Source organism: Triticum urartu, chromosome 6 (assembly GCF_003073215.2).
Source record: "Triticum urartu cultivar G1812 chromosome 6, Tu2.1, whole genome shotgun sequence".
Taxonomy (NCBI): domain Eukaryota; kingdom Viridiplantae; phylum Streptophyta; class Magnoliopsida; order Poales; family Poaceae; genus Triticum; species Triticum urartu.
The window spans coordinates 174,269,900-174,294,603 of NC_053027.1; positions in this window are offsets into that span (position 1 = coordinate 174,269,900).

Here is a 24,704-nt window from a genome sequence, read left to right on the forward strand (position 1 = left end):
CCATCATCTACTATTCATCCAGCCCTCCACACCATGTGGTCCTGTTCAACCACCCCTCCACGGCCACCCCTCCATCATCTACTGTTCATCCAGCCCTCCACACCACGGGGTCCTGTTCATCCAGAGGCAACGCCACCGCTCACTGTTCATCCAACCCCCCTGCAACGCTCACTGTTCATCCCAGAGGCAGCATCGATCGGCTTCAGTTAGCAGCAGTAGCTAAGGAACCGCTCGATCGGGTTCAGTTAACAGCCATCGATCGATCGCTCGGGTTCAGTTAACAGCCATCGATCGATCGCTCGGGTTCAGTAACGCGTAGCCTGGAGTGCAATCGCTCAGGTTTAGTCAGAGCCCAACGCCTCGCTCGGGTTCAGTTAGAGCCAACACCTCGCACACAAGAGCGTACGTGTATGAGAGAAACGCGCATCGCTCGGCCCCCGACCTCCCACCGTAACCGGCAACTCCCCAAAATTTTCCTCCCCCTTGCTTCTACCACGGGTTCTTCCATCATGCACGGCCCAAAGAATGTCATGCAGCTGCGTCTCTGGCCTGCCTAGGACGAAAAGCCCATTTTCTGACATGATTTTTTGTCATAGAAGTAGGAGCCCACCACATCTATGATGATACCGGGTTTTGTCACAATTATCATCATAGAAGTGTCATATGTATGACAGAATTTTTTTTCGTTCGGCCGAAAATGTCACGGATGTGTCTTTTTTTTGTAGTGTATGAGGTTTGGCATCTTGCTCACAATGGTGCCTCCACACTTTGGGTGTTGGCCATCCACCACCTTCGGCTTCACATTGAAGATCTTTAACCACAGTCCGAAGTGGGGTGATATGCGGAGGAAGGCCTCGCACATGACAATAAATGCCGAGATGTTGAGGAAGGAGTTGGGGGCCAGATCGTGGAAATCCAGCCCATAGTAGAACACAAGTACACGGACGAATGGGTGGAGAGGAAATCCCAATCCATGGATGAAGTGGGGGATGAACACTACCCTCTCATGGGGCTCCAGGGTGGGGACGATCTGCCCCTTGGCCAGAAGCCGGTGGGCGACTTCCTTGGCCAGATACCCGGCATGCCAGAGTTTGGTGATGTCCTTCTCCTTGATGGAGGAAACCATCCACTTGCCCTGTGCTCTAGATCCGGACATGATCGGAGTGCTTTCTTGAGGAGGAAAGCATGAGAACTTGGGCGCTGGAGCTCAAGAATGGGTGGCCAGAGAGAGAGAGAGAAGGCGTGGGTGAAAGGGGGGAATCCTTATCTCCTTATAAGTGCAGCGAATATCAAGCTCCTCCCCACTCGCCTTAAAACTTGCCTATTCCCCAAGGGCCGTGCTGATGGCACGGTTGGATTACCCACACCCGTGTTGCTGAGAATCCCATAATAAGGGGACACGATCTCTTCTCCGACAAGGCGTGCCAGTAAAACCGCATCTGAAAACATGGAGCAGGAGGCTAAAAAATGGTTCGAACTAATGACCGGGCAAGGACGTGATGTCGCGCTACAAAAAGTTGTCAGCAGATTGGACTCGTGAAATATTATACTCTTTGTGGTTGTGTGTGGTACTTGTTTGGTAGGGACGAACATGTTTTCTGTGTTCGAAGGCTGTTTTAGAGTATTCGGCGGAGGAACCCGCCTTGCAATGCCGAAGACAATCTGTGCGCCGGACACATCGTCATTGAAGCCTGGTTCAGGGGCTACTAAGGGAGTCCTGGATTAAGGGGTCCTTGGGCGTCCGACCTGTGTAACATGGGCCGGACTAACGGGCCATGAAGATACAAGACATAATACTCTCTCCTGTGTCTGGATGGGACTCTCCTTGGCGTGGATGGCTAGCTTGGTGTTCAGATATGAAGATTCCTTTCTCTGTAACCGACTTTGTACAACCTGAAGGAAATATGCCCTAGAGGCAATAATAAAGTTATTATTTATTTCCTTATTTCATGATAAATGTTTATTATTCATGCTAGAATTGTATTAATCGGAAACATAATACATGTGTGAATACATAGACAAACAGAGTGTCACTAGTATGCCTCTACTTGACTAGCTCGTTAATCAAAGATGGTTATGTTTCCTAACCATGAACAAAGTGTTGTTATTTGATTAACGAGGTCACATCATTAGTTGAATGATCTGATTGACATGACCCATTCCATTAGCTTAGCACCCGATCGTTTAGTGTGTTGCTATTGCTTTCTTCATGACTTATACATGTTCCTATGACTATGAGATTATGCAACTCCCGTTTGCCGGAGGAACACTTTGGGTGCTACCAAACGTCACAACGTAACTGGGTGATTATAAAGGAGCATTACAGGTGTCTCCAAAGGTAGATGTTGGGTTGGCGTATTTCGAGATTAGGATTTGTCACTCCGATTGTCTGAGAGGTATCTCTGGGCCCTCTCGGTAATACACATCACATAAGCCTTGCAAGCATTACAACTAATATGTTAGTTGTGAGATGATGTATTACGGAACGAGTAAAGAGACTTGCCGGTAACGAGATTGAACTAGGTATTGGATACCGACGATCGAATCTCGGGCAAGTAACATACCGATGACAAAGGGAACAACGTATGTTGTTACGCGGTCTGACCGATAAAGATCTTCGTAGAATATGTAGGAGCCAATATGGGCATCCAGGTCCCGCTATTGGTTATTGACCGGAGACATGTCTCGGTCATGTCTACATTGTTCTCGAACCCGTAGGGTCCGCACGCTTAAGGTTACGATGACAGTTATATTATGAGTTTATGCAATTTGATGTACCGAAGGTTGTTCGGAGTACCCGGATGTGATCACGGAAGTGACGAGGAGTCTCGAAATGGTCGAGACGTAAAGATTGATATATTGGAAGCCTATGTTTGGACATCGGAAGTGTTCCGGGTGAAATCGGGATTTTACCGGGTTACCGGGAGGTTGCCGGAACCCCCCGGGAGCCATATGGGCCTTCATGGGCCTTAGTGGAAAGGAGAAAGGGGCAGCCCAAGGTGGCTGCGCCACTTACCCCTCCCCTAGTCCTATTAGGACTAGGAGAAGGTGGCCGGCCCCCCTCTCCCTCTTTCCCCCTTTTGGGGAATCCTAGTTGGAATAGGATTGGAGGGGAGTCCTACTCCCGGAAGGAGTAGGACTCCTCCTGCGCCTCCCTCCTTGGCCGGCCAGCCTCCCCCCCTCTACTCCTTTATATGCGGAGGCAGGGGACACCTCTAAACACACAAGTTGATCCACGTGATCTATTCCTTAGCCGTGTGCGGTGCCCCCTGCCACCATATACCTCGATAATACTGTAGCGGAGTTTATGCGAAGCCCTGCTGCTGCAGTACATCAAGATCATCACCACGCCGTCATGCTGACGGAACTCTTCCACGACACTTTGCTGGATCGGAGTCCGGGGATCGTCATCAAGCTGAACGTGTGCTCGAACTCGGAGGTGCCGTAGTTTCGGTGCTTGATCGGTTGGATCGTGAAGACGTACGACTACTTCCTCTACGTCGTGTCATTGCTTCCGCAGTCGGTCTGCGTTGGGTACGTAGACAACACTCTCCCCCTCGTTGCTATGCATCACATGATCTTGCGTGTGCGTAGGAAATTTTTTGAAATTACTACAAAACCCAACAGTGGCATCCGAGCCTGGTTATTTATGTTGATGTTATATGCACGAGTAGAACACAAGTGAGTTGTCGACGATACAAGTCATACTGCCTACCAGCATGTCATACTTTGGTTCGGCGGTATTGTTGGACGAGACGACCCGGACCAACATTACGCGTACGCTTACGCGAGACCGGTTCTCGCGACGTGCTTTGCACACAGGTGGCTTGCGGGCGACTGTCTCTCCAACTTTAGTTGAACCAAGTATGGCTACGCCCGGTCCTTGTGAAGGTTAAAACGGAGTCTATTTGACAAACTATCGTTGTGGTTTTGATGCGTAGGTGAGATTGGTTCTTACTTAAGCCCGTAGCAGCCACGTAAAACTTACAACAACAAAGTAGAGGACGTCTAACTTGTTTTTGCAGGGCATGTTGTGATGTGATATGGTCAAGGCATGATGCTGAATTTTATTGTATGAGATGATCATGTTTTGTAACCAAGTTATCGGCAACTGGCAGGAGCCATATGGTTGTCGCTTTATTGTATGCAATGCAATCACGATGTCATGCTTTACTTTATTACTAAACGGTAGTGATAGTCGTGGAAGCATAAGATTGGCGAGATGACAACGATGCTATGATGGAGATCAAGGTGTCGCGCCGGTGACGTTGGTGATCATGACGGTGCTTCGGAGATGGAGATCACAAGCACAAGATGATGATGGCCATATCATATCACTTATATTGATTGCATGTGATGTTTATCTTTTTATGCATCTTATCTTGCTTTGATTGACGGTAGCATTATAAGATGATCTCTCACTAAATTATCAAGAAGTGTTCTCCCTGAGTATGCACCGTTGCGAAAGTTCTTCGTGCTGAGACACCACGTGATGATCGGGTGTGATAGGTTCTACGTTCAAATACAACGGGTGCAAAACAGTTGCACACGCGGAATACTCAGGATATACTTGACGAGCCAAGCATATACAGATATGGCCTCGGAACACGGAGACCGAAAGGTCGAGCGTGAATCATATAGTAGATATGATCAACATAATGATGTTCACCAATGAAATTACTCCATCTCACGTGATGATCGGACATGGTTTAGTTGATTTGGATCACGTGATCACTTAGTGGATTAGAGGGATATCTATCTAAGTGGGAGTTCTTAAGTAATATGATTAATTGAACTTTAATTTATCATGAACTTAGTCCTGGTAGTATTAGCATATCTATGTTGTAGATCAATAGCTCGTGTTTTTGCTTTCACATGTTTATTTTGATATGTTCCTAGAGAAAATTGTGTTGAAAGATGTTAGTAGCAATGATGCGGATTGGATCCGTGATCTAAGGTTTATCCTCATTGCTGCACAGAAGAATTATGTCCTTGATGCACTGCTAGGTGACGGACCTATTGCAGGAGCAGATACAGACATTATGAACGTTTGGCTAGCTCAATATGATGACTACTTGATAGTTTAAGTGCACCATGCTTAACGGCTTAGAATCGGGACTTCAAAGACGTTTTGAACGTCATGGACCATATGAGATGTTCCAGGAGTTGAAGTTAATATTTCAAGCAAATACCTGAGTTGAGAGATATGAAATCTCCAACAAGTTCTATAGCTAAAAGATGGAGGAGAATCGCTCAACTAGTGAGCATGTGCTCAGATTGTCTGGGTACTACAATCGCTTGAATCAAGTGGGAGTTAATCTTCCAGATAAGAGAGTGATTGACAGAATTCTCTAGTCACCATCACCAAGTTAGTAGAACTTCGTGATGAACTATAATATGCAAGGGATAATGGAAACAACTCCCAAGCTCTTCGTGATGCTGAAATCAACGAAGGTAGAAATCAAGAAAAACATCAAGTGTTGATGGTTGACAAGATCACTAGTTCAAGAAAAGGGCAGAGGGAAGAAGGGGAACTTCAAGAAGAACAACAAGCAAGTTGCTGCTCAAGTGAAGAAGCCCAAGTCTGGTCCTATGCCTGAGACTAAGTGTTTCTACTGCAAAGGGACTGGTCACTGGAAGCGGAACTACCCCAAGTGATTGGCAGATAAGAAGGATGGCAAAGTGAACATAAGTATATTTGATATACATGTTATTGATGTGTACTTTACTAGTGTTTATAGCAACCCCTCAGTATTTGATACTAATTCAGTTGCTAAGATTAGTAACTCGAAACGGGAGTTGTAGAATAAACGGAGACTAGTTAAGGGTGAAGTGACGATGTGTGTTGGAAGTGGTTCCAAGATTGATATGATCATCATCGCACACTCCCTATACTTTCGGGATTAGTGTTGAACCTGAATAAGTGTTATTTGGTGTTTTGCGTTGAGCATGAATATGATTTGATCATGTTTATTGTAATACGGTTATTCATTTAAGTAAGAGAATAAATTGTTGTTCTGTTTACATGAATAAAACCTTATATGGTTACACAACCAATGAAAATAGTTCGTTGGATCTCGATCGTAATGATACACATAATCATAATATTGAAAGCAAAAGATACAAAGTTAATAATGATAGTGCAACTTATTTGTAGCACTGCCGTTTAGGTCATATTGGTGTAAAGCGCATGAAGAAACTCCATACTGATGGGAATTTGGAATCACTTGATGCTTGCGAACCATGCCTTTTGGGCAAGATGACTAAAACGCCGTTCTCCGGAACAATGAAGCAAGCAACAGATTTGTTGGAGATCATGCATACTGATGTATGTGGTCCGATGAATATTAAGGCTTGCAGCAGGTATCATTATTTTCTGACCTTCACAGATGATTTGAGCAGATATGGGGATATCTACTTGATGAAACATAAGTCTGAAACATTTGAACAGTTCAAAGAATTTCAGAGTGAAGTGGAAAATCATCGTGACAAGAAAATAAAAAGTTTCTACGATATGATCGCAAGAGGTAAAATATTTGAGTTACGAGTTTGGTCTTCAATTAAAACAATGTGGAATAGTTTCACAAACTCATGCCACATGGAACACCACAGCAAAATGGTGTGTCCGAACGTCATAAACTGTACTTTATTGGATATAGTGCGATCTATGATGTCTCTTACCAATCTACCACTATCGTTTTGGAGTTATGCATTAGAGACAGCTGAATTCACGTTAAATAGGGCACCATCTAAATCCGTTGAGACGACACCATATGAACTATGGTTTGGCAAGAAACCTAAGCTGTCGTTTCTTAAAGTTTGGGACTGCGATGCTTATGTGAAAAAGTTTCAACATGATAAGCTCGAACCCGAATCGGAGAAATATGTCTTCATAGGATACCCAAAGGAGACTGTTGGGTACACCTTCTATCACAAATCCGAAGGCAAGACTTTTGTTGCTAAATTCAGAGTTTTTCTAGAGAAGGAGTTTCTCTCGAAAGAAGTGAGTGGGAGGAAAGTAGAACTTGACGAGGTAACTGTACATGCTCCCTTACTGGAAAGTAGTACATCACAGAAAACTGTTTCAGTGACAACTACACCAGTTAGTGAGGAAGCTAATGATAATGATCATGAAACTTCAGATCAAGATACTACTGAACCTCGTAGATCAACCAGAGTAAGATCCGCACCAGAGTGGTACGGTAATCCTGTTCTGGAAGTCATGCTACTAGATCATGATGAACCTACGAACTATGAAGAAGCGATGGTGAGCCCAGATTCCGCAAAGTGGCTTGAAGCCATGAAATCTGAGATGGGATCCATGTATGAGAACAAAGTATGGACTTTGGTTGACTTGCCCGATCGGCAAGCAATTGAGAATAAATGGATCTTCAAGAGGAAGACGGACGCTGATAGTAGTGTTACTATCTACAAAGCTAGAATTGTCGCAAAAGGTTTTCGACAAGTTCAAGTTGTTGACTACGATGAGAGTTTCTCACTCGTATCTATGCTTAAGTCTGTCCGAATCATGTTAGCAATTGCCGCATTTTATGAAATCTGGCAAATGGATAAACAAAACTGCATTCCTTAATAGATTTATTAAAGAAGAGTTGTATATGATAAAACCAGAAGGTTTTGTCGATCCTAAAGGTGTTAACAAAATATGCAAGCTCCAGCAATCTATCTATGGACTGGTACAAGCATCTCGGAGTTGGAATATACGCTTTGATGAGTTGATCAAAGCATATAGTGTTATACAGACTTGAGGTGAAGCCTGTATTTACAAGAAAGTGAGTGGGAGCACTACAACATTTCTGATAAGTATATGTGAATGACATATTGTTGATCGGAAATAATGTAAAATTATTCTGTAAAGCATAAAGGAGTGTTTGAAAGGAGTTTTTCAAAGAAAGACTTTGGTAAAGCTGCTTACATATTGAGCTTCAAGATCCATAGAGATAGATCAAGACACTTGATAAGATTTTCAATGAGTACATACCTTGACAAGATTTTGAAGTAGTTCAAAATGGAACAGTCAAAGAAAAAGCTTCTTGCCTGTGTTACAAGGTGTGAAGTTGAGTAAGACTCAAAGCCCGACCACGGCAGAAGATAGAAAAGAATGAAAGGCATTCCCTATGCCTTGGCTATAGGTTCTATAAAGTATGTCATACTGTGTACCAGATCTATTGTATACCCTGCACTGATTTGACAAGGGAGTACAATAGTGATCTAGGAGTAGATCACTGGACAGCGGTCAGAATTATCCTTAGTGAAATAAGGATATGTTTCTCGATTATGGACGTGACAAAAAGGTTCGTCGTAAAGGGTTACGTCGATGCAAGTTTTTGACACTGATCCAGATGATTCTAAGTCTCAATCTGGATACATATTGAAAGTGGGAGCAATTAGCTAGAGTAGCTCCGTGCAGAGCATTGTTGACATAGAAATTCGCAAAATACTTACGGATCTGAATATGACAGACCCGTTGACTAAAATTATCTCACAAGCAAAACATGATCACACCTTAGTACTCTTTGGGTGTTAATCACATAGCGATGTGAACTAGATTACTGACTCTAGTAAACCCTTTGGGTGTTGATCACATGTCGATGTGAACTATGGGTGTTAATCACATGATGATGTGAACTATCGATGTTAATCACATGGTGATGTGATCTAGATTATTGACTCTAGTGCAAGTGGGTGACTGAAGGAAATATGCCCTAGAGGCAATAATAAAGTTATTATTTATTTCCTTATTTCATGATAAATGTTTATTATTCATGCTAGAATTGTATTAATTGGAAACATAATACATGTGTGAATACATAGACAAACAGAGTGTCACTACTATGCCTCTACTTGACTAGCTCGTTAATCAAAGATGGTTATGTTTCCTAACCATGAACAAAGTGTTGTTATTTGATTAACGAGGTCACATCATTAGTTGAATGATCTGATTGACATGACCAATTCCATTAGCTTAGCACCCGATCGTTTAGTGTGTTGCTATTGCTTTCTTCATGACTTATACATGTTCCTATGACTATGAGATTATGCAACTCCCGTTTGCCGGAGGAACACTTTGGGTGATACCAAACATCACAACGTAACTGGGTGATTATAAAGGAGCATTATAGGTGTCTCCAAAGGTAGATGTTGGGTTGGCGTATTTCGAGATTAGGATTTGTCACTCCGATTGTCGGAGAGGTATCTCTGGGCCCTCTCGGTAATACACATCACATAAGCCTTGCAAGCATTACAACTAATATGTTAGTTGTGAGATCATGTATTACGGAACGAGTAAAGAGACTTGCCGGTAACGAGATTGAACTAGGTATTGGATACCGACGATCGAATCTCAGGCAAGTAACATACCGATGACAAAGGGAACAATGTATGTTGTTATGCGGTCTGACCGATAAAGATCTTCGTAGAATATGTAGGAGCGAATATGGGCATCCAGGTCCCGCTATTGGTTATTGACCAGAGACATGTCTCGGTCATGTCTACATTGTTCTCGAACCCGTAGGGTCCGCACGCTTAAGGTTACGATGACAGTTATATTATGAGTTTATGCATTTTGATGTACCGAAGGTTGTTCGGAGTACCCGGATGTGATCACGGACATGACGAGGAGTCTCGAAATGGTCGAGACGTAAAGATTGATATATTGGAAGCCTATGTTTGGACATCGGAAGTGTTCCGGGTGAAATCAGGATTTTACCGGGTTACCGGGAGGTTGCCGGAACCCCCCGGGAGCCATATGGGCCTTCATGGGCCTTAGTGGAAGGGAGAAAGGGTCATCCCAAGGTGGCTGCACCACTTCCCCCTCCCCTAGTCCTATTAGGACTAGGAGAAGGTGGCCGGCCCCCCTCTCCCTCTTTCCCCCTTTTGGGGAATCCTAGTTGGAATAGGATTGGAGGGTAGTCCTACTCCCGGAAGGAGTAGGACTCCTCCTGCGCCTCCCTCCTTGGCCGGCCAGCCTCCCCCCTCTACTCCTTTATATACGGAGGCAGGGGACACCTCTAAACACACAAGTTGATCCATGTGATCTATTCCTTAGCCGTGTGCGGTGCCCCCTGCCACCATATACCTCGATAATACTGTAGCGGAGTTTATGCGAAGCCCTGCTGCTGTAGTACATCAAGATCATCACCATGCCGTCATGCTGACGGAACTCTTCCCCGACACTTTGCTGGATCGGAGTCCGGGGATCGTCATCAAGCTGAACATGTGCTCAAACTCGGAGGTGCCGTAGTTTCGGTGCTTGATCGGTTGGATCGTGAAGACGTACGACTACTTCCTCCACGTCGTGTCATTGCTTCCGCGGTCGGTCTGCGTTGGTTACGTAGACAACACTCTCCCCCTCGTTGCTATGCATCACATGATCTTGCGTGTGTGTAGGAAATTTTTTGAAATTACTACGAAACCCAACACAACCCTAGTCCCCTCCGGTGTCTATATAGACTGGATGGCTTAGTCCGTAGAGGCAATCATAATCATAAATGCTAGATTTCTAGGGTTTAGCCATTACGATCTCGTGGTAGATCAACTCTTGTAATACTCTTACTCATCAAGATCAATCAAGCAGGAAGTTGGGTATTACCTCCGAACATGGGTAAACATCGTGTCCCCCGTCTCCTGTTACCATCAACCTTAGATGCACAGTTCGGGACCCACTACCCGAGATCCGCCGGTTTTGACACCGACAGTCGCTGACCATCATCACCGTCCCCTCTGACAAAAAAGACACGCTCATCTACGCCGACCAACTCTACTGAGAGGCAGTTGAAGCAACTGCTGCCAAGGCACTTGCTCCTGCCGCTGAAGCCCCAGGAAGGAAGAAGGACGAAAATACCTCTACCGGCAAGACCCCTTCCGGCGAGAGCTCTTCCGGCAAGACCTCTTGCACCCACTCCGGCCAGCGCGCCTCTTTAGAATGCCGCGCTCCCGTTGAGGACGTGCCAGAGAGCTCCACCGGCAAGAGCAAGAAGTTCAAGGCTGCACCACCAGAAACAAAGAAGGTGTCCGTCAAGGAGGACGGCACGGGCGGGGCTTTCACTATAAGCTCCACCCTCGACAGCAAATAGGAACACGTGCTCATCGCCTTCCTGCGGGTGAATGTCGACGTGTTTGCATGGCAAGCATCTGACATCACCGACGTTCCCAGGGAGGTGATTGAGCTCCATCTTGCTGTTTGTCCTCAAGTGCGGCCCGTCAAGCAGATGGTCAGGAAGCAAGCTTTGGAGCGAGAAGAGTCCATTATCGAGGAGATCAGGAAGTTAGAGGTGGCAGGCCTAGTTAGAGGAGTGCTCCACCCTACGTGGCTGGCCAATCTAGTAGTGGTGCATAAGTCAAATGGGAAATGGAGGCAGTGTATTGACTACACAGATATCAATAAAGCCTGTTCAAAAGATCCTATGCCTCTGCCACACGTCGACCAGATTTTGGACTCCACTTCTGGGTGTGACCTGCTGTCATTCCTAGACGCTTATTTAGGACACCACCAGATCTTAATGATGAAGGAAGACGAAGAAAATACCGTGTTCATCACCCCATGTGGTATGTATTGTTTTGTACGAATGCCTTTCTGGTTGAAGAGCGCTAGTTCAATGTTTGCCCGAGCAGTCCAAATTGGTTTTGAGCCCCAGCTCCATAGAAATATGGAAGCTTATATGGATGACATAGTGGTTAAAACTAAGGACAGGGCCACGCTCGTGCAAGATTTAGAAGAACCATTTGCAAATCTACGCAAAATCAACCTCAAGCTCAACACAGAGAAGTGCGTGTTCCGTGTCCCCTCCAGCAAACTTATTGGGTTCTTTGTGTCTCAACGTGGAATCGAAGCAAATCCAGACAAGATCAAGGAAATTGAGCAGATTGAGGCGCCAAAATGGGTCAAAGACGTCCGTAGGCTTCCCTGAGTAGGTTTATCTCCAAATATACTGAGCGCGCCAAAAGGTGGGTCTTGTAAAATGGAATCTGGAGGCAGAGGCAGCGCTGCAAGATTTGAAGAGGTACCTCTGCTCCACGCCAATACTAGTCGCGCCTAAACCACAAGAGCCGTTGCTGCTATACTTAGCAGCAACGAATCAAGTGGTTAGTGCTGTGCTGGTGGCATAGAGGGAACCTGAGGAAGAAGCAGCAGTAGCGGCAGAGCCGTCGGATGGCGGGCCGGGGCCCTCCCCGGCAGAGCCTGACGCAGGCAAGGCGGAACCCCCGACAATGCCTGATCCCGACAAGGCAGAGTCTGAGCAGATGGGCGAAGTGGGACAGAAGAAGAAGGTGGTGCAACACCCCATTTATTTTGTCAGTTCCCTCTTGCAGGGGGCTAGATCAAGATATTCTGGTATGCAGAAGCTACTTTTCAGCCTCCTCATGGCCTCGAGAAAGTTGTGTTACTATTTCCAAGCGCATGAGATCACCGTTGTCACCCGCCTCCCTTTGCATTGGATTCTGCACAACCCAGATGCGACAAGGAGGATTGTGGAGTGGGCATTGGAGCTATCGAGCTTTGGCCTCAGGTTTGAAAGTACTTCGATAATCAAGAGCCGAGCCTTGGCCGAGTTCATAGCGGAATGGACCGCAACGCCCGACGAAGAGGTTCAAGAGACAACCCTTCCCGGCAAGGAGACGAGCCGTGAGTGGATTATGTACTTTGATGGAGCTTTCTCACTGCAAGGTGCTGGTGCCGGCGTACTACTCGTTGCACCCACCGAGGAGCGCCTCAAGTACGTAGTCCAGATGCACTTTCTCCGGGAAAAATCGACGAACAATACGGCGGAGTACGAGGGATTGCTTACCGGTCTTAGGACCGCGGCAGACCTTGGAATCAGGAAGCTCATCATCAGAGGTGATTCACAATTCGTCGTCAAGCAAGTTAACAAGGATTACCAGAGCCCTTTGATGGAAGCCTATGTGGATGAAGTGAGGAAGTTGGAAGAGCATTTTGATGGGCTGCAAGCAGAGCATGTTCCCCGAGCGGAGAACAACATTGCCGACTACCTGTCAAAACGCGCTACCCTCAAGTTTCCTGTGGAACTAGGTACCTTTGTGCTTCAATTAACTCAACCATCCGTTGAGCCATCAGCAGGGCAGAACAAACGAAGGAAGGCGGGCACTGACAAGTACTTTCCCGCTGAGCTCCTAGGAGCCACCGGCAAGGACGTTGCCGGGTGCCCCAAGCTTGCCGGAGAGCAGTAACCCCCGGCAGAGCCTCAAGCTCTTACCGTAGAGGCATCTGCCCTTACGACCGAACATATGCCTTTAGTCCTTGCCGTCGAGCCTCAGGCTCTGGCATGGGCACAACACACCGTCCATTTCTCCAAATAGGGGAGCTCCCTAAGGAACAAGAAGAAGCAGAGAAAGTAGCCCATCGGTCCAGCATGTACCAGTTCGTGGATGATGCCCTATACAGAAGGTGACCGAACAGCGTGAAGTTGAAGTGCATTCCTCGGGAAGACGGACTGAGGCTGTTGGCAGAGATACATGGGGGCATGTGTGGCTCCCACATAGGGTCGAGAGCCCTTGCCGGCAAAGCTTTTCGGCAAGGCTTCTTCTGGCCCACCGCTCTCCAGGATGCAATTGCCCTAGTAACCAAGTGTGAAGCGTGCCAGTTCCATTCAAAGAAGCTTCATCAACCAACCCAATCTCTTCAGACAATCCCTCTTTCCTGGCCATTTTTGTTCTGGGGGTTCGACAAACTGGGCCCCTTTCCCCGCGCTGTCGGGGGCTTTGAGTATTGAACATCGCGATCAACAAGTTCAAAAAGTGGCCGGAAGTGGAAACAGTGAGAAAGGTGACAGCACAGTCGGCCGTCAAGTTCTTTAAGGGGCTAGTCTACCGTTATGGTGTGCCGAACAGGGTCATCACCGACAATGGCACACAGTTCACGAGCCGCGCCTTCATGCAGTACATTCAAGACCTCGGCAGGAAGGTCTGTTTTGCTTCTGATGCCCATCCCAGAAGTAATGGACATGCTGAAAGGGAAAATGCAGAAGTGCTGCGGGGCCTCAAGACCAGGACTTTCGACAAGCTGCACAAGTGTGGAGGGCACTGGATTGATGAGTTGCCAATGGTTCTTTGGTCAATCAGGACGACACCAAATCGAGCTACTGGCCAGACATCCTTTGACCTGGTATACGGGGCAGAAGCAGTTCTCCCCACGGAACTCATTTATGGGTCCTCGAGTGCTCGCTTATGATGAGCTTGAGCAAGAGCAGTTGCGCCAAGAGGGTGCGACACTCCTCGAGGAAGATCGTCTTCGGGCTGCTGTGCGAGCCGCTTGCTTCCAGCAAGCCTTGCACCGCTATCATAGCCACCAGGTTCACGCCCGAAGCCTTGAGGAAGGAGACCTTGTTCTTCGGCGAATTCAATCCACCAAGAATTCAAAAAAGTTGACACCAAAGTGGGAAGGCCCTTATCGGGTAATACGAGTCACCAGGTCTGGTGCAGTCCGCCTAGAGACCGAAGATGGCATTTCGGTGAGCAATTCCTCGAATATCGAACATCTTCGCAAGATTTACCCTTAAGGTGCGGTGGCCGGGAGCCCCGGCAACCCACATTTTGTACTAGCCTTGCCGGCAAGGCATGTAACCCTATGTATAGAGCCAGGTGTAGACCCTGTGCGCAGTCATGGAAAGGAATCCCTTAGTATGCATAGTTTCCTGTTGATTTCCATGTTTATGTGTATACGTATATGCATGCTTGTCCAGGGTAATGTACTGCTTTTTGATTCCAATAAATGTTAGTGGACCACCAAGGTTCCATGCTCTTGCCCTCTCTTATTTCCAGCCATGGCAAGGACGCGCGATCCCGCCAAGGACCCGGCTCCGGCAAGAAGTTGAGAGGACCGCCCGGCACAACAATCCCTGGCAAACCAAACAGATAAAGTTTACCTCTTGCCCATTCGTTTTCGTAACCTATGACTTGTGCATTAGAAAACCTCGCCACTCTTCTTTAAAAACGCGGGTGCTCCCATTTCCGGCCCGAACGATGTTTCGGTCGGAGTGGTCGTAGTAGCCCTTGCTAAAAGGAGGTGGACGGGGGGCTGGACCCTTTATCTGTAACCTGGCAGATATGATTCTCCGGCAGGTGCAAAGGGTGCCGGAAGGGAAGCTTGCCGGGAGGACTTGTTTATTTACATTAAGGAGGCATTTCGCCTCTGCACGAACATACACGTGCACGGGTTCCCTGCAAGGGTAGACTTTTTTATTAACATGCTGATGCAAGAACAGAGGTTACACGACACAAGCATGGGCTCGAGAGATTACATTATCTAGAAATTAAGATTTAGCAAGTCCCTACAATTTGAAAGAAAGATAAGCGCCCCGTGATCTCTGTTCTTGCCCCTTTCCTCCCAGGTGCGACAGGTGAAGGCAAAAAGGAAGTGACGGGGAACGCACCGATGGAGAGCTTGACGAGGAAGACCCTCAGCAGGGCGCGTTGCCAAGGAAAGGGGGAACGCAGTCAGTCGGAGTCGGCGTCCTCTTGCTTGACCCCCTCGTCATCACTGTCACTGTCCTCCTCATCACTCTCGCTCGAGGAGGAGGTTTCATCGTCAGTGGAGCTCTCCACGCAACACTTTAGGCGAGTTCCTGAGTGCCAGAAGACCTTGACGGAAAGCAGGCCGCTCTCCGTCAATGCAAAGTGGACGACAAGCCCCTCTGACAGGATACGGGCACGGGAGAAGGTTTTCCACCCACGACAGAGATACATGACATGAGGGGCGGGGAAGTCGACGTCGACCCGCATGCTTCCTTTCCCGCAACCCCTCATATGCAGCCTCAAGGACTGGGGCGGGTCGAGCTCCATCTCCCGAGCGGACGGAGTGGGGAGACGGAGGCGACCACGCACTGGCTTGTACAGACTGATGAAGAATTCGCGGGGCTGGTCTACAACATGGCCCTCCATTGGGAGAAGAGCCGCTGGCGGAGGCGCGGCCGGTGCATGCCCCGTCCTCCTCTTCCCCGAGCACCATGGCCGCCTCAGCCTCGCCCCCTCCCTCTTCCTCTCGCGGCGGGCTCCGCCACCACGAGCTCCTGGGGAGGAGGGGCGCGTTGTCGAGCAGAGACCCTCATCGCTGCCATTGGAGCGCCGGCGTGCCCTCTCACCATAGCGAAGGGAAGGAAGGAGTCAAGATGGAAGGAGATGAATGTTGAAGTATTGAAGGATTCTATCCCCCTCCCATTCTTATAAAGGGGCAAGGGCAGGGCTCGGTCGCCCCACTTAACCAATCTGGCCGCTAGGGGCACAGGGAATCGAGACCGACCCACTGCTCCAATTAGCGACGACTCGGTTTCCAGCCACGACATTAAGGCCCGTGCCCTCCGTGTCCACCACCTACCCTCCTGGGGGCATGGAGGACACGTGGCGAGCGGGCTAGAATCGAGAAGACAAGTGAAGCGACTGTTTTCCACGCCGTGATCGTGGGGCGCGGGCGCCTTGAAGACTATGACCCGAGTCCACTTAGTAAATAAGCCGTGCCCCTGCATTTTCCTCTTTTTATGGGGAAGGCGCGAGCCACGTCTTTACTATCTACCACGATGTGACACAAGCGTGCAACAACCGCCCCGCGCACGACCCCGACGTCACGCATTCAACGCTGGTCGTGGGGAAGGGCAAGTGGCAAGGGAGTTACCGCGGTAAAACTCCGCCGCGCGCGCCCGCGCACCATTCTGTGCCTGGCCCAATAATGCTCCACGCTTATATGTGGCCCAGACCAGGGGCTCCTGTCGGTGTACAAAAGTAGGGTTCCTTTTTTACCCCTTTACTTGTGCGTGGGCAGTCGCAGCCACCCGCCCGCGGCCACACTTGGCATGGCAGAAGAAGCGAAGGCACAAGACTACCAGAGCAACGCCAAGACAGAGGCGCGAGGAGCAATGGGACAAGGTGGGCTTTCCCCCCGGCAAGAGCCTTGCCGGGGCAATCTACGTAGCCCCGGCAAGAACCTTGTCGGGGCAACTTGCCCAACACCAGCAAAGCCGCCACCCTTGAGCCTAAGAGTTTAGACACCATCGACAACATTGGAACCAACGCTCGGGAGGCGCCTGCATTGTGGCATGCAGATCTTTGTGAAGACCAAGAACATACAAGGCTACATGAGAATCAGAAGGCAAAAACCCCCGACAAGATCCTTGTTGGGGATGCTCTTGCCGGGGACATCTGCGGGGCCGCAGCCAGGCCCACACGTGCCAAGGCTCCACCACCGTTCCAACACAGCAGTCAGGCCGCCAACAAGATAGGCGCCTGTGTGGCGATGTGCAGCTTCCAGGCCAACTCAGCAAGCACCTACATGGTGGCATGCAGATCTTCGTGAAGACTCTGCCACAGCATCAACTCAGCAGCCAGCCAGCCAGCATGGCACTGCATGCCTAGTTAGCTTGGACGCGCGTCAGAGCGAGACGAGGCGGCTACGGACATGACAAGCTTCCTTGCCGTCCCCGATGAAGTGAGAGGGCACGTCGGTAGCGCATTAAAGGCGTTTGTCCTACAGTGCCAGGCGATAGACTTGTATACATTACAAACTTTCCACCTCCTGTGTGCCACCGTGGTGACACCTTTGGCTATAAAAGGAGGCCTGAGGCATACCGGAGAAGGATTCGGACTTTTTGGACCCTACACACTTTGTAGCAAGTCCAAGAACACAAGATAAACAAAAACCAGTAGGAGTAGGGTATTACGCACCACAGCCCCGTGTTGATCTTCTAAACCCGCTCTTCCCATAGCCCCGCGCCTGCCAACCGTAGAGAAGGGATTCCCCGTGATTCCATAGGTGTCATTTCCACCGACACCTTGGTTCAAATGGAATTCATTCAAATGTAATGCTTGCTGCATTATCACAAACCACATCACATCTACATACCACGATCATGCATCATATTGTTGCATGTGCTTGTGTACTGATTGCCAGCACCGTCCTTCTCGATAGGTCCTGCTTCGGAGGCCGTTCCAGAGTACCTGCCAGAGGAGCAGTGCCCTCCCTGTTGACCTACCAGGCAAGCAAACCCCCTTGTTCCTTCTGATACAACCCCACTCTCTTGTTCCTGCTCTCTTTTATTGCATTAGGACAACAACGATTCAACTGCTACTTTATGCTGCGGTAGTTGGACCCATTCCTCTGCATGACCTACAATTGTCACAGTAAACAGTTGAAACCCACAAGCATGTGTAGGAATTGAATGAGCCATGTTGTGTTCCTACCATGCCATGCCTGCTATTGCTTAGATTTCTGTCAGGTCTGATTCATTGGGAATGAATTGGAGTGTTATGCCATGTTCTAATGCTGAGAGTTAAGTGTGTGAACAAGATTTGGTAAAGGTAGCGGTGAGAGGCCATGTAGGAGTACATGATTGGTTGTCTCACTGGAACCGTCCCTAAGAACTGAGTTCTGTGTATGTTTTCCAATGACAAGCTACTACCACGCATTGGAATGCTTAAGTGCCCCTCTCGACTTATTAACCAACTTGATCTCTGTCCAGGAGTTGCAACTAGTTTCTGGTGTTTGTAGGTAGTGTTTTTTTCTACCAAGTGGCACCCGGCAGGGTGGGCTTGGGACAGACTAGGCACAGGTGGCACAATGTACCAAGTGGCACCAGGATGGTGGGCTTGGGAACCCTGCTTACATCGTTTGGGGCCGTGATGGAAACCTCGGCCAGACTCCCTTGCGGATAGAACCCAAATAAGCGATAAACCCGGACTAGAGTCTTGCATGGTTAGTCAGGTCGTGGCTGACACCCTCGCCAGGCTTCCGCTTCAAGGTAGCCAAGATACATGACGTGTACATGGCGGTAAGTGGCGAGAGTGTGTGTGAAGAAGTACACCCCTGCAGGGTTAACATGATCTATTCGAATAGCCGCGTCCGCGGATATGGACTACTTGGATGCTTACGTGGTACATAGACAACTTGAAGTGGATACTCTAAAATGCTCAAGACAAGTGTGAGTGCTATGGATGGCCTTCTCATAGGGAGACGGGAAAGAATCCATAGTAGTGTATTGTGTGGTGATTAGTGGAGTCGTGTGCGCTTTCTTACCTCAAAGAAGTTACTCGTAGTCATAGAACAGGATAGCCACTGAGTCAAAGCTGGCTTGCTGCAGCCAAACCCCACATTGCCTTCTTGATACTAATGCATGTATGATATGATCTGATGTAAGTCTTGCTGAGTACCTTTGTACTCATGTTTGCTTTATTTATGTTTTGCAGATGAGACTTATGTCTCACTAGTAGTTCCGCTTGGACTTCGACGAGTAGCTTGTTACCTAAGCTAGGATCTTGTACCCTTGGCAGGGTCCTGTAGATAGTTAGGCTTCTCAGCCTTTTTCATTTATAGTTGTCTATACTCAGACATGTTATGCTTCCGTTGCTTGTATGCTCTGTATGTTGGGTCATGTGACCTCTGTTTGTAATAAATGCTATGATGGCTCTTCTGAGCCTTTATCTATATGAGTTGTTGAGTTGTGTTGTGATGCCATGTGTTGTACAGCACATACTTGCATGTTATGCGTACGTATAATGTGTATTGCTTTGTGGGGGATCCGACATATAGTTGTTTATTCTTGGTAGCCTTCCTTATGGGGAAATGTCTCTCGGTGCTTCCACCGAGCTGGTAGTTCGATACTGCTCCAGAACACTTGGGCTTGCCGACATGTATCCTTCTTTGTTCCTATGTCTGTCCCTTCGGGTAAATGTCACGCGTTGTTCTTTTAAGTCCTTGTAGCTTGCTACGACTAGGGTTCATACGTTGATGACCGACACATTCATTGATGGGTTACATATGCCTGTCCCTGTAAGTTAGTGCCACCTTGGGTTTAAGACTAGTCATGTCGGCCCGGGTTCTCTGTCATATGGATGCTAGCGACACTATCATACACGTGAGCCAAAAGGCGCAAACAATCCCGGGCCAGGTAAGCTGGCAGCTGTGGGGATACCGTGTGTGAGGCCGCAAAGTGATATGATGTGTTACATGCTAGATCGGTGTGACATAGGATCGGGGTGTCGACAGCTTTGGTATCAGAGCCTGACTGCCTGTAGGATTACCAAGCCAAACTGGTCAAATTTGATTCTAGAAATTCTTTAGTTATATAAGGGAATTGATTGTGGAAGGGAACGTAAGGCTCTTTTTACTCCTTATACCTCATGCCCTTCTAATCTGAGTCATCCTATCTTTCCTATGGGGTTAAGGAACTAGGCTTTCTCTTCCGTCTATTAGGATCACGAGTTACTACTCTGTAGTCCCATAGGATTGGTTGATCAGAGTCATATTCCAGTTTTCGAGTACTTCCAGTGTAGTCTATTTAGTACTATCACAAACCTCGAGTGATGATGTTGAGTTGTTGTACTGCCCCGTATTGCAGGATGTCTCCTATTTCGAGTATTTTACTGTCATTATGCTGCCAGAAATTGTCCTAGGAGTTCGAGAGATACTAATTTCCTTGTGCTACTATCTGCATCCTATAGTTGATGCTGACTCCATCCTTTGTTTTTATCGGCATTCTGGGAACGGGGATCCCCAGACTTGCTTGCCTGCGGCCTACAGTGTGGCTCAACCAGTGGCCCAGTACGACCCGTCTTCATCAACCAATGCTCAAGACCCTCGCGAGGGGCCAAGCCTTGCGGGGCGGACGACACAAGGCCTCCTCAGGAGTGTCCTCGCCAGGCAGGCTCGTGAGGAGGCGGAGAGATCAAGGAAAGGGGTACCTCATGAGGTGCCGGTGACGCAAGCCATGACGATCAAGACCAGGCGGGCAACAGCCTGCGCAGTGTCCTCATTTCGTCTTTGGTGCAAAGGGGGCAAGCGCAGGCGCGGAGTACCGAGGCACCAGGCAAAGGTTTCCATATCGATGCAACGAGACCAATATCAGCAGAACGGTAGGACGGAGGTCACCGTGGAGCCCAAGACGGTGTCATCACTAGCACCTTTGGCAGTTGAAGACTACCTGTCCCCTTTCAAAATGGTCGTTGTTGGATCCCTTTCCGCTCAATATTTGGGAAGAGGACCAGGGCCCTATAAATAGGGCTAGCGACCACAGTAGAGGGGCATCTTGGATCGAATCCTTCCTAAGCAGAACACCACACCACCACAAGAACACCTCTCCTCGTGAGGATGTTCTTCCTCTGTACTGTTCATCATCATCCCAAGAGGCAATCCAGCACACCACACACTGGATTAGGGTATTACACCACAACGGTGGCCCGACCTAGTATAAATCTCGCGTCTCTTGTGTGTTCATCGATCTAGATTAGGGATCGCGGGGAGGCTGATAGCGAGATTCGGTAGGAGGAGATATTCGTGCGCACCCCAGAGTTCGAACCTTAAGGGTTTTGCCGGAACCCGATATCCGACAGTTTCGTTTCTCAGGATGTCGTTAGTTAACAGAAGTTCTATTGCTCGTAGCCTGAACCATGGAGATGGTAGCAATGAGGATCCTCCCGACCAGCCTTCACTAGCAGAGTTCATGTTAGAGGTTGAGAAGAACAAGCAGGAGACCAACCGCTTGATGGCATAGATTGAGCAGAACACCACACATCAGCGTAATGAGTTGGTTTCCATTACTGACTTCATTGGTCTGAACCCACCCACCTTCCATCATTCCATTGAGCCATTCGATGCAGATGACTGGCTCCATAGTATCGCTCACAAGCTGCATTCTGCGAACGTAGCTGAAGGTGACAAGGTCACCTATGCTGCATATCACCTGGAAGGTCCTGCTAGTATTTGGTGGCAGAACTATGAGGTTATGCTTCCAGCTGGTCAGATACCTACCTGGAGAGATTTCACTGAGGCTTTCCACGAGCATCACATTCCTCAAGCCCTCATCGATCGCAAGAGAGAAGATTTCTGTAGTTTCACCTAGGATAAGATTGTTGTTGATGCTTACAGCAGAGAGTTTGAGAAGCTCGCCCGCTATGCCATGGAGGAGGTGTCCACGGACGCCAAGAAGCAGGCTATGTTCCGGAAGGGTCTCAACCCCAAGTTGCATCGTGATCTTTACTTGCACCACTACAATACATTCCAGCCTCTTGTGAACAAGGCCATTAACGCAGAGACAGCTCAGCTCACTTACGAGGAGTCTCGTAAGCACACCCATGATTTGGGTTCTTCCTCCGGTTCTAGTTCTCAGAAGCGTCGGATTTGGGTTCTGAACTCCGCTCTTCCACCCAGATATTCACCAAGGCCATCTTATGTGGCACCTCACCCAGTTCAGCAGTATGCTCCACCCAAGCCTATTGGTAGACTACCTTGCAATGTGGGTCCACGTCCTACTTTAGAGACTTGTTTCACATGCGGAAAGCTAGGACACTATGCACGCGACTGCTCTCAAGCAAACTATGCTCCACCCCAACCTTAGAAGTTTGCTGGCCGTTGTAAGCCATCACGCAAGATGATCAGTGCCATGTCAGCTCCCACTGAACGTGGACGTGTGCATCATGTCTCAGCTAAAAATTCTCATGATGATACGGATGTCGTTCTTGGTACACTCCTTGTCAATTGTCATCCATGATTCTAAAAGTCAATTTTGCAAAGTCTTGCATGATTCCTTTGAATATTGATGAGGTGGAAGCTTCCAGGTTAGCTAATTTGCTTGGATGAAAAATTGGTCAGCTCCTTTTTACTTATCTGGGTTTGCCTCTTGGCAGTACCAGGCCCAAAATTGTGGATTTCATGCCCTTGGTGGATGCTTTGGAAAGGAGATTGACAGCCAGCTCCTCCATGTTAAATCAAGGTTCCAGGTTGTAGTTGTTAACTTCTGTCTTGACCTCTATGCCCATATATTTCCTCTGTAGTTTGAAGCTACCACCTGGAATTATTAAACAACTGGACATGATTTTTAGGCAGTGCTTGTGGAGAGGAAACAGTGATGCACCAAAGCAATCCTTGGCTTCCTGGGACCTAGTTTGCAGGCCAAAGGAAAAAGGATGACTTGTAGTGATCAATTTGCATATCCAAAATAAGGGTCTCCTTCTCAAGCACCTCCACAAATTCTTCAATAAAGCTGATATACCATGGGTTAATTTGATCTGGAATAGTTATTATGATGATGGTATCCCACATGCTATAGCCCCAATTGGTTCTTTTTGGTGGAGAGATATCCTGAAGATCTCTGATGCATATATTGCTATCTCATCAGTTCACATCAATATGGGAGATTCGGCTCTTTTTTGGTCTGATGTTTGGTTTATTGATGGCTTTTCCAGACCTCCGTGTTGGAGATTACCTAGGCTATTCTCCTGTGTTATCAACGACAAGATCTCTGTGCATGAATTCCTCATCTCTCAGGATTTATATTCAATGTTCTTTTTTCCACTGTCACATGAGGCTGCTTTGGAATTGCAAGTTCTGGAAGCTACGATCCTGGATCTACACAGGGACACCACTTTGCCAGATGTTTGGATTTGGCCTGGGAAATCTGGTGGCTATTCTGCTAAGAGCTTTTACACCATCATGCATTCTCATTTGCCAACTACTTTTCCATGCAAGTGGTTGTGGGATAGCAAGTGCACTATGAAGATCAAAGTGTTTGGTTGGTTGTTGTTCTTTGACAGGCTCAACACCAAGGACTTGTTAATTCAAAGACATTGGAGATCGCCTTTGGATGACAATCTTTGTGTTATCTGCAATGAGTTTGTCTATGAGGATAGGTTGCACCTGTTCTTCAATTGTAACTTCAGTCGCCGGGTGTGGAATTATCTTTCCATTGATTTGACTAGGGGCCCGGAGATTCAACAGTGTATCCACCATGCAAGATCAAGATTCAAGCATCCTTTCTTCTTTGAGTTTATGCTCACTTCAGCTTGGAATATATGGATCCTCAGGAATGGAAGGACCTTCACAGGGGAAAATGCAACCTTTGCTGCTTGGAAATGTAATTTTGTACATGACATTACTCTTCTAGCTCATAGAATGAGAGTAGATATTAGGGCCAAGTTGTATGCTTGTATTAACTCTCTGACTTAAGTTCAGGTAGGTAGATAGTTTCTTTTCTACCCTTTAGACCTTGTAATTTCCCTATGCTTGTACATATGACACTTTGTTTTTTATAATAAAGGGCTGTGGAGCTTTGCTCCACAGTAAATATTCAAAAAAAATTGTCATCCAGCATCGGTTTTATTCGATACCGGAGCATCTCACTCCTTCATCTCTGAAGGCTATGCTCGTTTGCACAACATGTCATTTTGTGATATGCCAAATGCTCTTGAAATCCAAACTCCAGGGACTAGATGGCAAACTACCAGAACAGTCCATGGTAATGAAATCCTTGTTGATGGACTTGTATTCCTTGCATCACTTGTAACCCTCAATTCTTCAGATATTAACATCATCTTGGGTATGGACTAGATGACAGCTCATCATGCCAAGATTGATTGTTTTACCAGGTCTGTTCAACTTACACACCCATCTGGCAAGATAGTCACCGTCTCCACTAGAGATGCAAAGCGTCAACTCTATTCTCTTAATGCCAGCCCTCTTCCAGACCATGATGATATCCCGGTAGTCTATGACTTTCAGAATGTCTTTCCAGAGGAACTACCAGGTATTCCACCTAACAGAGTTGTAGAGTTTGTCATAGATGTCATCCCAGGTACCGCCCCAATTTCTAGGAGAGCTTATAAGATGGCACCCTTAGAACTAGCCGAGCTTAAGAAACAACTTGACGAGTCCTTGCAAAAGGGTTTCATCCGTCCTAGTTCTTCTCCTTGGG